Below are 10594 nucleotides of genomic sequence, written 5' to 3'. Positions count from 1 at the left end.
GGCCTCAGGGCTCCATTACTATAAGGGGTCTGGCCTCAGGGCTCCATTACTATAAGGGGTCCGGCCTCAGGGCTCCATTACTATAAGGGGTCCGGCCTCAGGGCTCCATTACTATAAGGGGTCTGGCCTCAGAGCTCCATTACTATAAGGGGTCCGGCCTCAGGGCTCCATTACTATAAGGGGTCCGGCCTCAGGGCTCCATTACTATAAGGGGTCCGGCCTCAGGGCTCCATTACTATAAGGGGTCCGGCCTGAGGGCTCCATTACTATAAGGGGTGCGGCCTCAGGGCTCCATTACTATAAGGGGTCCGGCCTCAGGGCTCCATTACTATAAGGGGTCCGGCCTCAGGGCTCCATTACTATAAGGGGTCTGGCCTCAGAGCTCCATTACTATAAGGGGTCCGGCCTCAGGGCTCCATTACTATAAGGGGTCCGGCCTCAGGGCTCCATTACTATAAGGGGTCCGGCCTCAGGGCTCCATTACTATAAGGGGTCCGGCCTCAGAGCTCCATTACTATAAGGGGTCCGGCCTCAGGGCTCCATTACTATAAGGGGTCCGGCCTCAGAGCTCCATTACTATAAGGGGTCCGGCCTCAGGGCTCCATTACTATAAGGGGTCTGGCCTGAGGGCTCCATTACTATAAGGGGTCCGGCCTCAGGGCTCCATTACTATAAGGGGTCCGGCCTCAGGGTTCCATTACTATAAGGGGTCTGGCCTCAGGGCTCCATTACTATAAGGGGTCTGGCCTCAGGGCTCCATTACTATAAGGGGTCCGGCCTCAGAGCTCCATTACTATAAGGGGTCCGGCCTCAGGGCTCCATTACTATAAGGGGTCCGGCCTGAGGGCTCCATTACTATAAGGGGTCCGGCCTCAGAGCTCCATTACTATAAGGGGTCCGGCCTCAGAGCTCCATTACTATAAGGGGTCCGGCCTCAGGGCTCCATTACTATAAGGGGTCTGGCCTCAGGGCTCCATTACTATAAGGGGTCCGGCCTCAGGGCTCCATTACTATAAGGGGTCCGGCCTCAGGGCTCCATTACTATAAGGGGTCTGGCCTCAGAGCTCCATTACTATAAGGGGTCCGGCCTCAGGGCTCCATTACTATAAGGGGTCCGGCCTCAGGGCTCCATTACTATAAGGGGTCCGGCCTCAGGGCTCCATTACTATAAGGGGTCCGGCCTGAGGGCTCCATTACTATAAGGGGTGCGGCCTCAGGGCTCCATTACTATAAGGGGTCCGGCCTCAGGGCTCCATTACTATAAGGGGTCCGGCCTCAGGGCTCCATTACTATAAGGGGTCTGGCCTCAGAGCTCCATTACTATAAGGGGTCCGGCCTCAGGGCTCCATTACTATAAGGGGTCCGGCCTCAGGGCTCCATTACTATAAGGGGTCCGGCCTCAGGGCTCCATTACTATAAGGGGTCCGGCCTCAGAGCTCCATTACTATAAGGGGTCCGGCCTCAGGGCTCCATTACTATAAGGGGTCCGGCCTCAGAGCTCCATTACTATAAGGGGTCCGGCCTCAGGGCTCCATTACTATAAGGGGTCTGGCCTGAGGGCTCCATTACTATAAGGGGTCCGGCCTCAGGGCTCCATTACTATAAGGGGTCCGGCCTCAGGGTTCCATTACTATAAGGGGTCCGGCCTCAGAGCTCCATTACTATAAGGGGTCTGGCCTGAGGGCTCCATTACTATAAGGGGTCCGGCCTCAGAGCTCCATTACTATAAGGGGTCCGGCCTCAGAGCTCCATTACTATAAGGGGTCCGGCCTCAGGGCTCCATTACTATAAGGGGTCCGGCCTGAGGGCTCCATTACTATAAGGGGTGCGGCCTCAGGGCTCCATTACTATAAGGGGTCCGGCCTCAGGGCTCCATTACTATAAGGGGTCCGGCCTGAGGGCTCCATTACTATAAGGGGTCCGGCCTCAGGGCTCCATTACTATAAGGGGTCCGGCCTCAGGGTTCCATTACTATAAGGGGTCTGGCCTCAGGGCTCCATTACTATAAGGGGTCCGGCCTGAGGGCTCCATTACTATAAGGGGTCCGGCCTCAGGGCTCCATTACTATAAGGGGTCTGGCCTCAGGGCTCCATTACTATAAGGGGTCCGGCCTCAGAGCTCCATTACTATAAGGGGTCCGGCCTCAGGGCTCCATTACTATAAGGGGTCCGGCCTCAGGGCTCCATTACTATAAGGGGTCTGGCCTCAGGGCTCCATTACTATAAGGGGTCCGGCCTCAGAGCTCCATTACTATAAGGGGTCCGGCCTCAGGGCTCCATTACTATAAGGGGTCCGGCCTGAGGGCTCCATTACTATAAGGGGTGCGGCCTCAGGGCTCCATTACTATAAGGGGTCCGGCCTGAGGGCTCCATTACTATAAGGGGTCCGGCCTGAGGGCTCCATTACTATAAGGGGTCCGGCCTCAGGGCTCCATTAATATAAGGGGTCCGGCCTCAGGGCTCTATTACTATAAGGGGTCCGGCCTGAGGGCTCCATTACTATAAGGGGTCCGGCCTCAGGGCTCCATTACTATAAGGGGTCCGGCCTCAGGGCTCCATTACTATAAGGGGTCCGGCCTCAGGGCTCCATTACTATAAGGGGTCCGGCCTCAGAGCTCCATTACTATAAGGGGTCCGGCCTCAGGGCTCCATTACTATAAGGGGTCCGGCCTCAGAGCTCCATTACTATAAGGGGTCCGGCCTCAGGGCTCCATTACTATAAGGGGTCCGGCCTGAGGGCTCCATTACTATAAGGGGTCCGGCCTCAGGGCTCCATTACTATAAGGGGTCCGGCCTCAGAGCTCCATTACTATAAGGGGTCCGGCCTCAGGGCTCCATTACTATAAGGGGTCCGGCCTCAGGGCTCCATTACTATAAGGGGTCCGGCCTCAGGGCTCCATTACTATAAGGGGTCCGGCCTCAGAGCTCCATTACTATAAGGGGTCCGGCCTCAGAGCTCCATTACTATAAGGGGTCCGGCCTCAGGGTTCCATTACTATAAGGGGTCCGGCCTCAGGGCTCCATTACTATAAGGGGTCCGGCCTCAGGGCTCCATTACTATAAGGGGTCCGGCCTCAGAGCTCCATTACTATAAGGGGTCCGGCCTCAGGGCTCCATTACTATAAGGGGTCCGGCCTCAGGGCTCCATTACTATAAGGGGTCCGGCCTCAGGGCTCCATTACTATAAGGGGTCCGGCCTCAGAGCTCCATTACTATAAGGGGTCCGGCCTCAGGGCTCCATTACTATAAGGGGTCCGGCCTCAGAGCTCCATTACTATAAGGGGTCCGGCCTCAGGGCTCCATTACTATAAGGGGTCCGGCCTGAGGGCTCCATTACTATAAGGGGTCCGGCCTCAGGGCTCCATTACTATAAGGGGTCCGGCCTCAGGGCTCCATTACTATAAGGGGTCCGGCCTCAGGGCTCCATTACTATAAGGGGTCCGGCCTCAGAGCTCCATTACTATAAGGGGTCCGGCCTCAGGGCTCCATTACTATAAGGGGTCTGGCCTGAGGGCTCCATTACTATAAGGGGTCCGGCCTCAGGGTTCCATTACTATAAGGGGTCCGGCCTCAGAGCTCCATTACTATAAGGGGTCTGGCCTGAGGGCTCCATTACTATAAGGGGTCCGGCCTCAGAGCTCCATTACTATAAGGGGTCCGGCCTCAGGGCTCCATTACTATAAGGGGTCCGGCCTCAGGGCTCCATTACTATAAGGGGTCCGGCCTCAGGGCTCCATTACTATAAGGGGTCCGGCCTCAGAGCTCCATTACTATAAGGGGTCCGGCCTCAGGGCTCCATTACTATAAGGGGTCTGGCCTGAGGGCTCCATTACTATAAGGGGTCCGGCCTCAGGGTTCCATTACTATAAGGGGTCCGGCCTCAGAGCTCCATTACTATAAGGGGTCTGGCCTGAGGGCTCCATTACTATAAGGGGTCCGGCCTCAGGGCTCCATTACTATAAGGGGTCTGGCCTCAGGGCTCCATTACTATAAGGGGTCTGGCCTGAGGGCTCCATTACTATAAGGGGTCCGGCCTCAGGGTTCCATTACTATAAGGGGTCTGGCCTGAGGGCTCCATTACTATAAGGGGTCCGGCCTCAGGGTTCCATTACTATTAGGGGTCTGGCGCCAGGGCTCCATTACTATAAGTCAGGGATGGGGATCCTCAGGCTCTGGAGCCATTTACTACCCGGGATAAATCCTTAGGACCGCAGTGCTCAGGATGGCAGCTGCATTTTGAAGGCTGCCGTCCCTTCATTTTCTCCTTGCCCTGCGAGCATGCAGAATTCACTACTGAATGCTGCAGCACATGCGATAAAAGATCACGTACGGACGCTGGCCAGAGCAAGCGTGAGGACGTACTTTTGGAAGCAGAGGTGGACCTTTCTATATCACGTGTTATACTCTCACGTTCCACAAAAAAACCAACACCCTCATCTTCTACTGTGATGTCTATGCCGCAGCCTGTCTCCAGTGCTGTATGTATTCCAGCCTCAGTGCATCTTTTGTGCTGTATACAGCAGCCTGGGACTCACCTATGTGATGTGTATATACAGCAGTCTGGGTGTCTCCTATGTGATGTGTATATACAGCAGCCTGGGACTCACCTATGTGATGTGTATATACAGCAGTCTGGGTGTCTCCTATGTGATGTGTATATAGAGCAGTCTGGGCGTCACCTATGTGATGTGTATATAGAGCAGTCTGGGCGTCACCTATGTGATGTGTATATACAGCAGTCTGGGCGTCTCCTATGTGATGTGTATATAGAGCAGTCTGGGCGTCTCCTATGTGATGTGTATATACAGCAGTCTGGGCGTCACCTATGTGATGTGTATATACAGCAGTCTGGGCGTCACCTATGTGATGTGTATATACAGCAGTCTGGGCGTCTCCTATGTGATGTGTATATAGAGCAGTCTGGGCGTCACCTATGTGATGTGTATATAGAGCAGTCTGGGCGTCACCTATGTGATGTGTATATAGAGCAGTCTGGGCGTCACCTATGTGATGTGTATATACAGCAGTCTGGGCGTCTCCTATGTGATGTGTATATAGAGCAGTCTGGGCGTCACCTATGTGATGTGTATATAGAGCAGTCTGGGCGTCACCTATGTGATGTGTATATACAGCAGTCTGGGCGTCTCCTATGTGATGTGTATATACAGCAGTCTGGGCGTCTCCTATGTGATGTGTATATACAGCAGTCTGGGCGTCACCTATGTGATGTGTATATAGAGCAGTCTGGGCGTCACCTATGTGATGTGTACAGGTCCTTCTCAAAAAATTAGCATATAGTGTTAAATTTCATTATTTACCATAATGTAATGATTACAATTAAACTTTCATATATTATAGATTCATTATCCACCAACTGAAATTTGTCAGGTCTTTTATTGTTTTAATACTGATGATTTTGGCATACAACTCCTGATAACCCAAAAAACCTGTCTCAATAAATTAGCATATCAAGAAAAGGTTCTCTAAACGACGTATTACCCTAATCTTCTAAATCAACTAATTAACTCTAAACACATGCAAAAGATACCTGAGGCTTTTATAAACTCCCTGCCGGGTTCATTACTCAAAACCCCCATCATGGGTAAGACTAGCGACCTGACAGATGTCAAGAAGGCCATCATTGACACCCTCAAGCAAGAGGGTTAAGGTACCGTCACACTTAGCGACGCTGCAGCGATACCGACGATTCGGATCGCTGCAGCGTCGCTGTTTGGTCGCTGGAGAGCTGTCACACAGACCGCTCTCCAGCGACCAACGATGCCGGTAACTAGGGTAAACATCGGGTTACTAAGCGCAGGGCCGCGCTTAGTAACCCGATGTTTACCCTGGTTACCATGCTAAAAGTAAAAAAAAACAAACACTAGATACTTACCTACAGCCGTCTGTCCTCCAGCGCTGTGCTCTGCTTCTCTGCTCTCCTCCTGTACTGTCTGGGAGCCGGAAAGCAGAGCGGTGACGTCACCGCTCTGCTTTCCGGCTCACAGCCAGTACAGGAGGAGTGCAGAGCGCAGCGCTGGAGGACAGACAGCGTTAGGTAAGTATCTAGTGTTTGTTTTTTTTTACTTTTAGCATGGTAACCAGGGTAAACATCGGGTTACTAAGCGCGGCCCTGCGCTTAGTTACCCGATGTTTACCCTGGTTACCAGTGAAGACATCGCTGGATCGCTGTCACACACGCCGATCCAGCGATGTCAGCGGGAGATCCAGCGACGAAATAAAGTTCTGGACTTTATTCAGCGACCAACGATCTCCCAGCAGGGGCCTGATCGTTGGTCGCTGTCACACATAACGATTTCATTAACGATATCGTTGCTACGTCACAAAAAGCAACAATATCGTTATGTGTGAAGGTACCTTAAGACCCAGAAAGAAATTTCTCAACAAATAGGCTGTTCCCAGAGTGCTGTATCAAGGCACCTCAATGGTAAGTCTGTTGGAAGGAAACAATGTGGCAGAAAACGCTGTACAACGAGAAGAGGAGACCGGACCCTGAGGAAGATTGTGGAGAAGGACCGATTCCAGACCTTGGGGAACCTGAGGAAGCAGTGGACTGAGTCTGGTGTGGAAACATCCAGAGCCACCGTGCACAGGCGTGTGCAGGAAATGGGCTACAGGTGCCGCATTCCCCAGGTAAAGCCACTTTTGAACCATAAACAGCGGCAGAGGCGCCTGACCTGGGCTACAGAGAAGCAGCACTGGACTGTTGCTAAGTGGTCCCAAGTACTTTTTTCTGATGAAAGCAAATTTTGCATGTCATTCGGAAATCAAGGTGCCAGAGTCTGGAGGAAGACTGGGGAGAAGGAAATGCCAAAATGCCTGAAGTCCAGTGTCAAGTACCCACAGTCAGTGATGGTGTGGGGTGCCATGTCAGCTGCTGGTGTTGGTCCACTGTGTTTCATCAAGGGCAGGGTCAATGCAGCTAGCTATCAGGAGATTTTGGAGCACTTCATGCTTCCATCGGCTGAAATGCTTTATGGAGATGAAGATTTCATTTTTCAGCACGACCTGGCACCTGCTCACAGTGCCAAAACCACTGGTAAATGGTTTACTGACCATGGTATTACTGTGCTCAATTGGCCTGCCAACTCTCCTGACCTGAACCCCATAGAGAATCTGTGGGATATTGTGAAGAGAAAGTTGAGAGACGCAAGACCCAACACTCTGGATGAGCTTAAGGCCGCTATTGAAGCATCCTGGGCCTCCATAACATCTCAGCAGTGTCACAGGCTGATTGCCTCCATGCCACGCCGCATTGAAGCAGTCATTTCTGCCAAAGGATTCCCCACCAAGTATTGAGTGCATAACTGAACATTATTATTTGTTGGTTTTTTTGTTTGTTATTAAAAAACACTTTTATTTGATTGGATGGGTGAAATATGCTAATTTATTGAGACAGGTTTTTTGGGTTATCAGGAGTTGTATGCCAAAATCATCAGTATTAAAACAATAAAAGACCTGACAAATTTCAGTTGGTGGATAATGAATCTATAATATATGAAAGTTTAATTGTAATCATTACATTATGGTAAATAATGAAATTTAACACTATATGCTAAGTTTTTGAGAAGGACCTGTATATACAGCAGTCTGGGCGTCTCCTATGTGATGTGTATATACAGCAGTCTGGGCGTCACCTATGTGATGTGTATATACAGCAGTCTGGGCGTCACCTATGTGATGTGTATATACAGCAGTCTGGGCGTCTCCTATGTGATGTGTACATACAGCAGCCTGGGTGTCACCTATGTGATGTCTATATACAGCAGTCTGGGCGTCTCCTATGTGATGTGTATATACAGCAGTCTGGGCGTCTTCTATGTGATGTGTATATACAGCAGTCTGGGCGTCACCTATGTGATGTGTATATACAGCAGTCTGGGCGTCTCCTATGTGATGTGTACATACAGCAGCCTGGGTGTCACCTATGTGATGTCTATATACAGCAGTCTGGGCGTCTCCTATGTGATGTGTATATACAGCAGTCTGGGCGTCTCCTATGTGATGTGTATATACAGCAGTCTGGGTGTCACCTATGTGATGTGTACATACAGCAGCCTGGGTGTCTCCTATGTGATGTGTACATACAGCAGTCTGGGCGTCTCCTATGTGATGTGTATATACAGCAGTCTGGGTGTCTCCTATGTGATGTGTACATACAGCAGTCTGGGCGTCTCCTATGTGATGTGTACATACAGCAGCCTGGGTGTCACCTATGTGATGTCTATATACAGCAGTCTGGGCGTCTCCTATGTGATGTGTATATAGAGCAGTCTGGGCGTCTCCTATGTGATGTGTATATAGAGCAGTCTGGGTGTCTCCTATGTGATGTGTACATACAGCAGTCTGGGCGTCTATGTGATGTGTATATACAGCAGTCTGGGTGTCTCCTATGTGATGAGTATATATAGAAGTCTGGGTGTCTCCTATGTGATGTGTACATACAGCAGTCCCGGCATCTCCTATGTGATTTATATACAGCAGTCTGGGTGTCTCCTATGTGATGTGTATATACAGCAGTCCCGGCATCTCCTATGTGATGTATATACAGCAGTCTCGGTGTCTCCTATGTGATGTATATACTGCAGGTCTACCTCGGCTTGAGTTCTATCAATGTAAAGTGAGCAGTAATGAGCTTCCCAGTGTGAGGAGACCGGCAGCTCCAGTCATCACATTACAGGTGAGTTAATGAAATGTTTACCCAAATATAGCAGGACATTTTCAAGTTGATAATTTTGTACGGTCCCTGATGGAAGGTATAAATTTCCAAATGGCCCCTGGCAGACAAAATGTTCCCCACCCGTTATAAAGGGGTCCAGCGTCAGTGCTCTATTAGTATAAGGGGTACAGCGTCGGGGCACCATTAGTATAAGGGGGGGTCGGGGCACCATTAGTATAAGGGGGAGTCGGGGCTCCATTAGTATAAGGGGGGGGTCGGGGCACCATTAGTATAAGGGGGGGGGGTCGGGGCACCATTAGTATAAGGGGGGTCGGGGCACCATTAGTATAAGGGGGGGTCGGGGCACCATTAGTATAAGGGGGGGTCGGGGCACCATTAGTATAAGGGGGGGTCAGGGCACCATTAGTATAAGGGGGAGGGGGGGGGGGTCGGGGCACCATTAGTATAAGGGGGGTCGGGGCACCATTAGTATAAGGGGGGTCGGGGCACCATTAGTATAAGGGGGAGTCGGGGCACCATTAGTATAAGGGGGAGTCGGGGCACCATTAGTATAAGGGGGAGTCGGGGCACCATTAGTATAAGGGGGGGTCGGGGCACCATTAGTATAAGGGGTCGGGGCACCATTAGTATAAGGGGGGGGTGGTCGGGGCACCATTAGTATAAGGGGTGGTCGGGGCACCATTAGTATAAGGGGGAGTCGGGGCACCATTAGTATAAGGGGGAGTCGGGGCACCATTAGTATAAGGGGGAGTCGGGGCACCATTAGTATAAGGGGTCGGGGCACCATTAGTATAAGGGGGGGTCAGGGCACCATTAGTATAAGGGGGGGGTCGGGGCACCATAAGTATAAGGGGGGGGGGGGTCGGGGCACCATTAGTATAAGGGGGGACGTCGGGGCACCATTAGTATAAGGGGGGACGTCGGGGCACCATTAGTATAAGGGGGGGGTGGTCGGGGCACCAATAGTATAAGGGGGGTCGGGGCACCATTAGTATAAGGGGGAGTCGGGGCACCATTAGTATAAGGGGGGTCGGGGCACCATTAGTATAAGGGGGAGTCGGGGCACCATTAGTATAAGGGGGGTCGGGGCACCATTAGTATAAGGGGGGTCGGGGCACCATTAGTATAAGGGGGGGTCGGGGCACCATTAGTATAAGGGGGGGTCGGGGCACCATTAGTATAAGGGGTCGGGGCACCATAAGTATAAGGGGGGGGGGGTCGGGGCACCATTAGTATAAGGGGGGTCAGGGCACCATTAGTATAAGGGGGGAGTCGGGGCACCATTAGTATAAGGGGGGGGTCGGGGCACCATTAGTATAAGGGGGAGTCGGGGCACCATTAGTATAAGGGGGAGTCGGGGCACCATTAGTATAAGGGGTCGGGGCACCATAAGTATAAGGGGGGGGGGGTCGGGGCACCATTAGTATAAGGGGGAGTCGGGGCACCATTAGTATAAGGGGGAGTCGGGGCACCATTAGTATAAGGGGGAGTCGGGGCACCATTAGTATATGGGGGGGGGTCAGGGCACCATTAGTATAAGGGGGGGGTCGGGGCACCATAAGTATAAGGGGGGGGGGTCGGGGCACCATTAGTATAAGGGGGGGGGGGTGGTCGGGGCACCAATAGTATAAGGGGGGGGGGGTCAGGGCACCATTAGTATAAGGGGGGGGTCGGGGCACCATTAGTATAAGGGGGGGGGTCGGGGCACCATAAGTATAAGGGGGGGGGGGGGGGGTCGGGGCACCATTAGTATAAGGGGGGACGTCGGGGCACCATTAGTATAAGGGGGGGGGGTGGTCGGGGCACCAATAGTATAAGGGGGGGGGGTCAGGGCACCATTAGTATAAGGGGGGGGTCGGGGCACCATTAGTATAAGGGGGGGGTCGGGGCACCATAA

Source organism: Ranitomeya imitator, chromosome 7 (assembly GCF_032444005.1).
Source record: "Ranitomeya imitator isolate aRanImi1 chromosome 7, aRanImi1.pri, whole genome shotgun sequence".
Classification (NCBI taxonomy): Eukaryota; Metazoa; Chordata; class Amphibia; order Anura; family Dendrobatidae; genus Ranitomeya; species Ranitomeya imitator.
Note: the sequence above shows the minus strand (reverse complement) of the source record.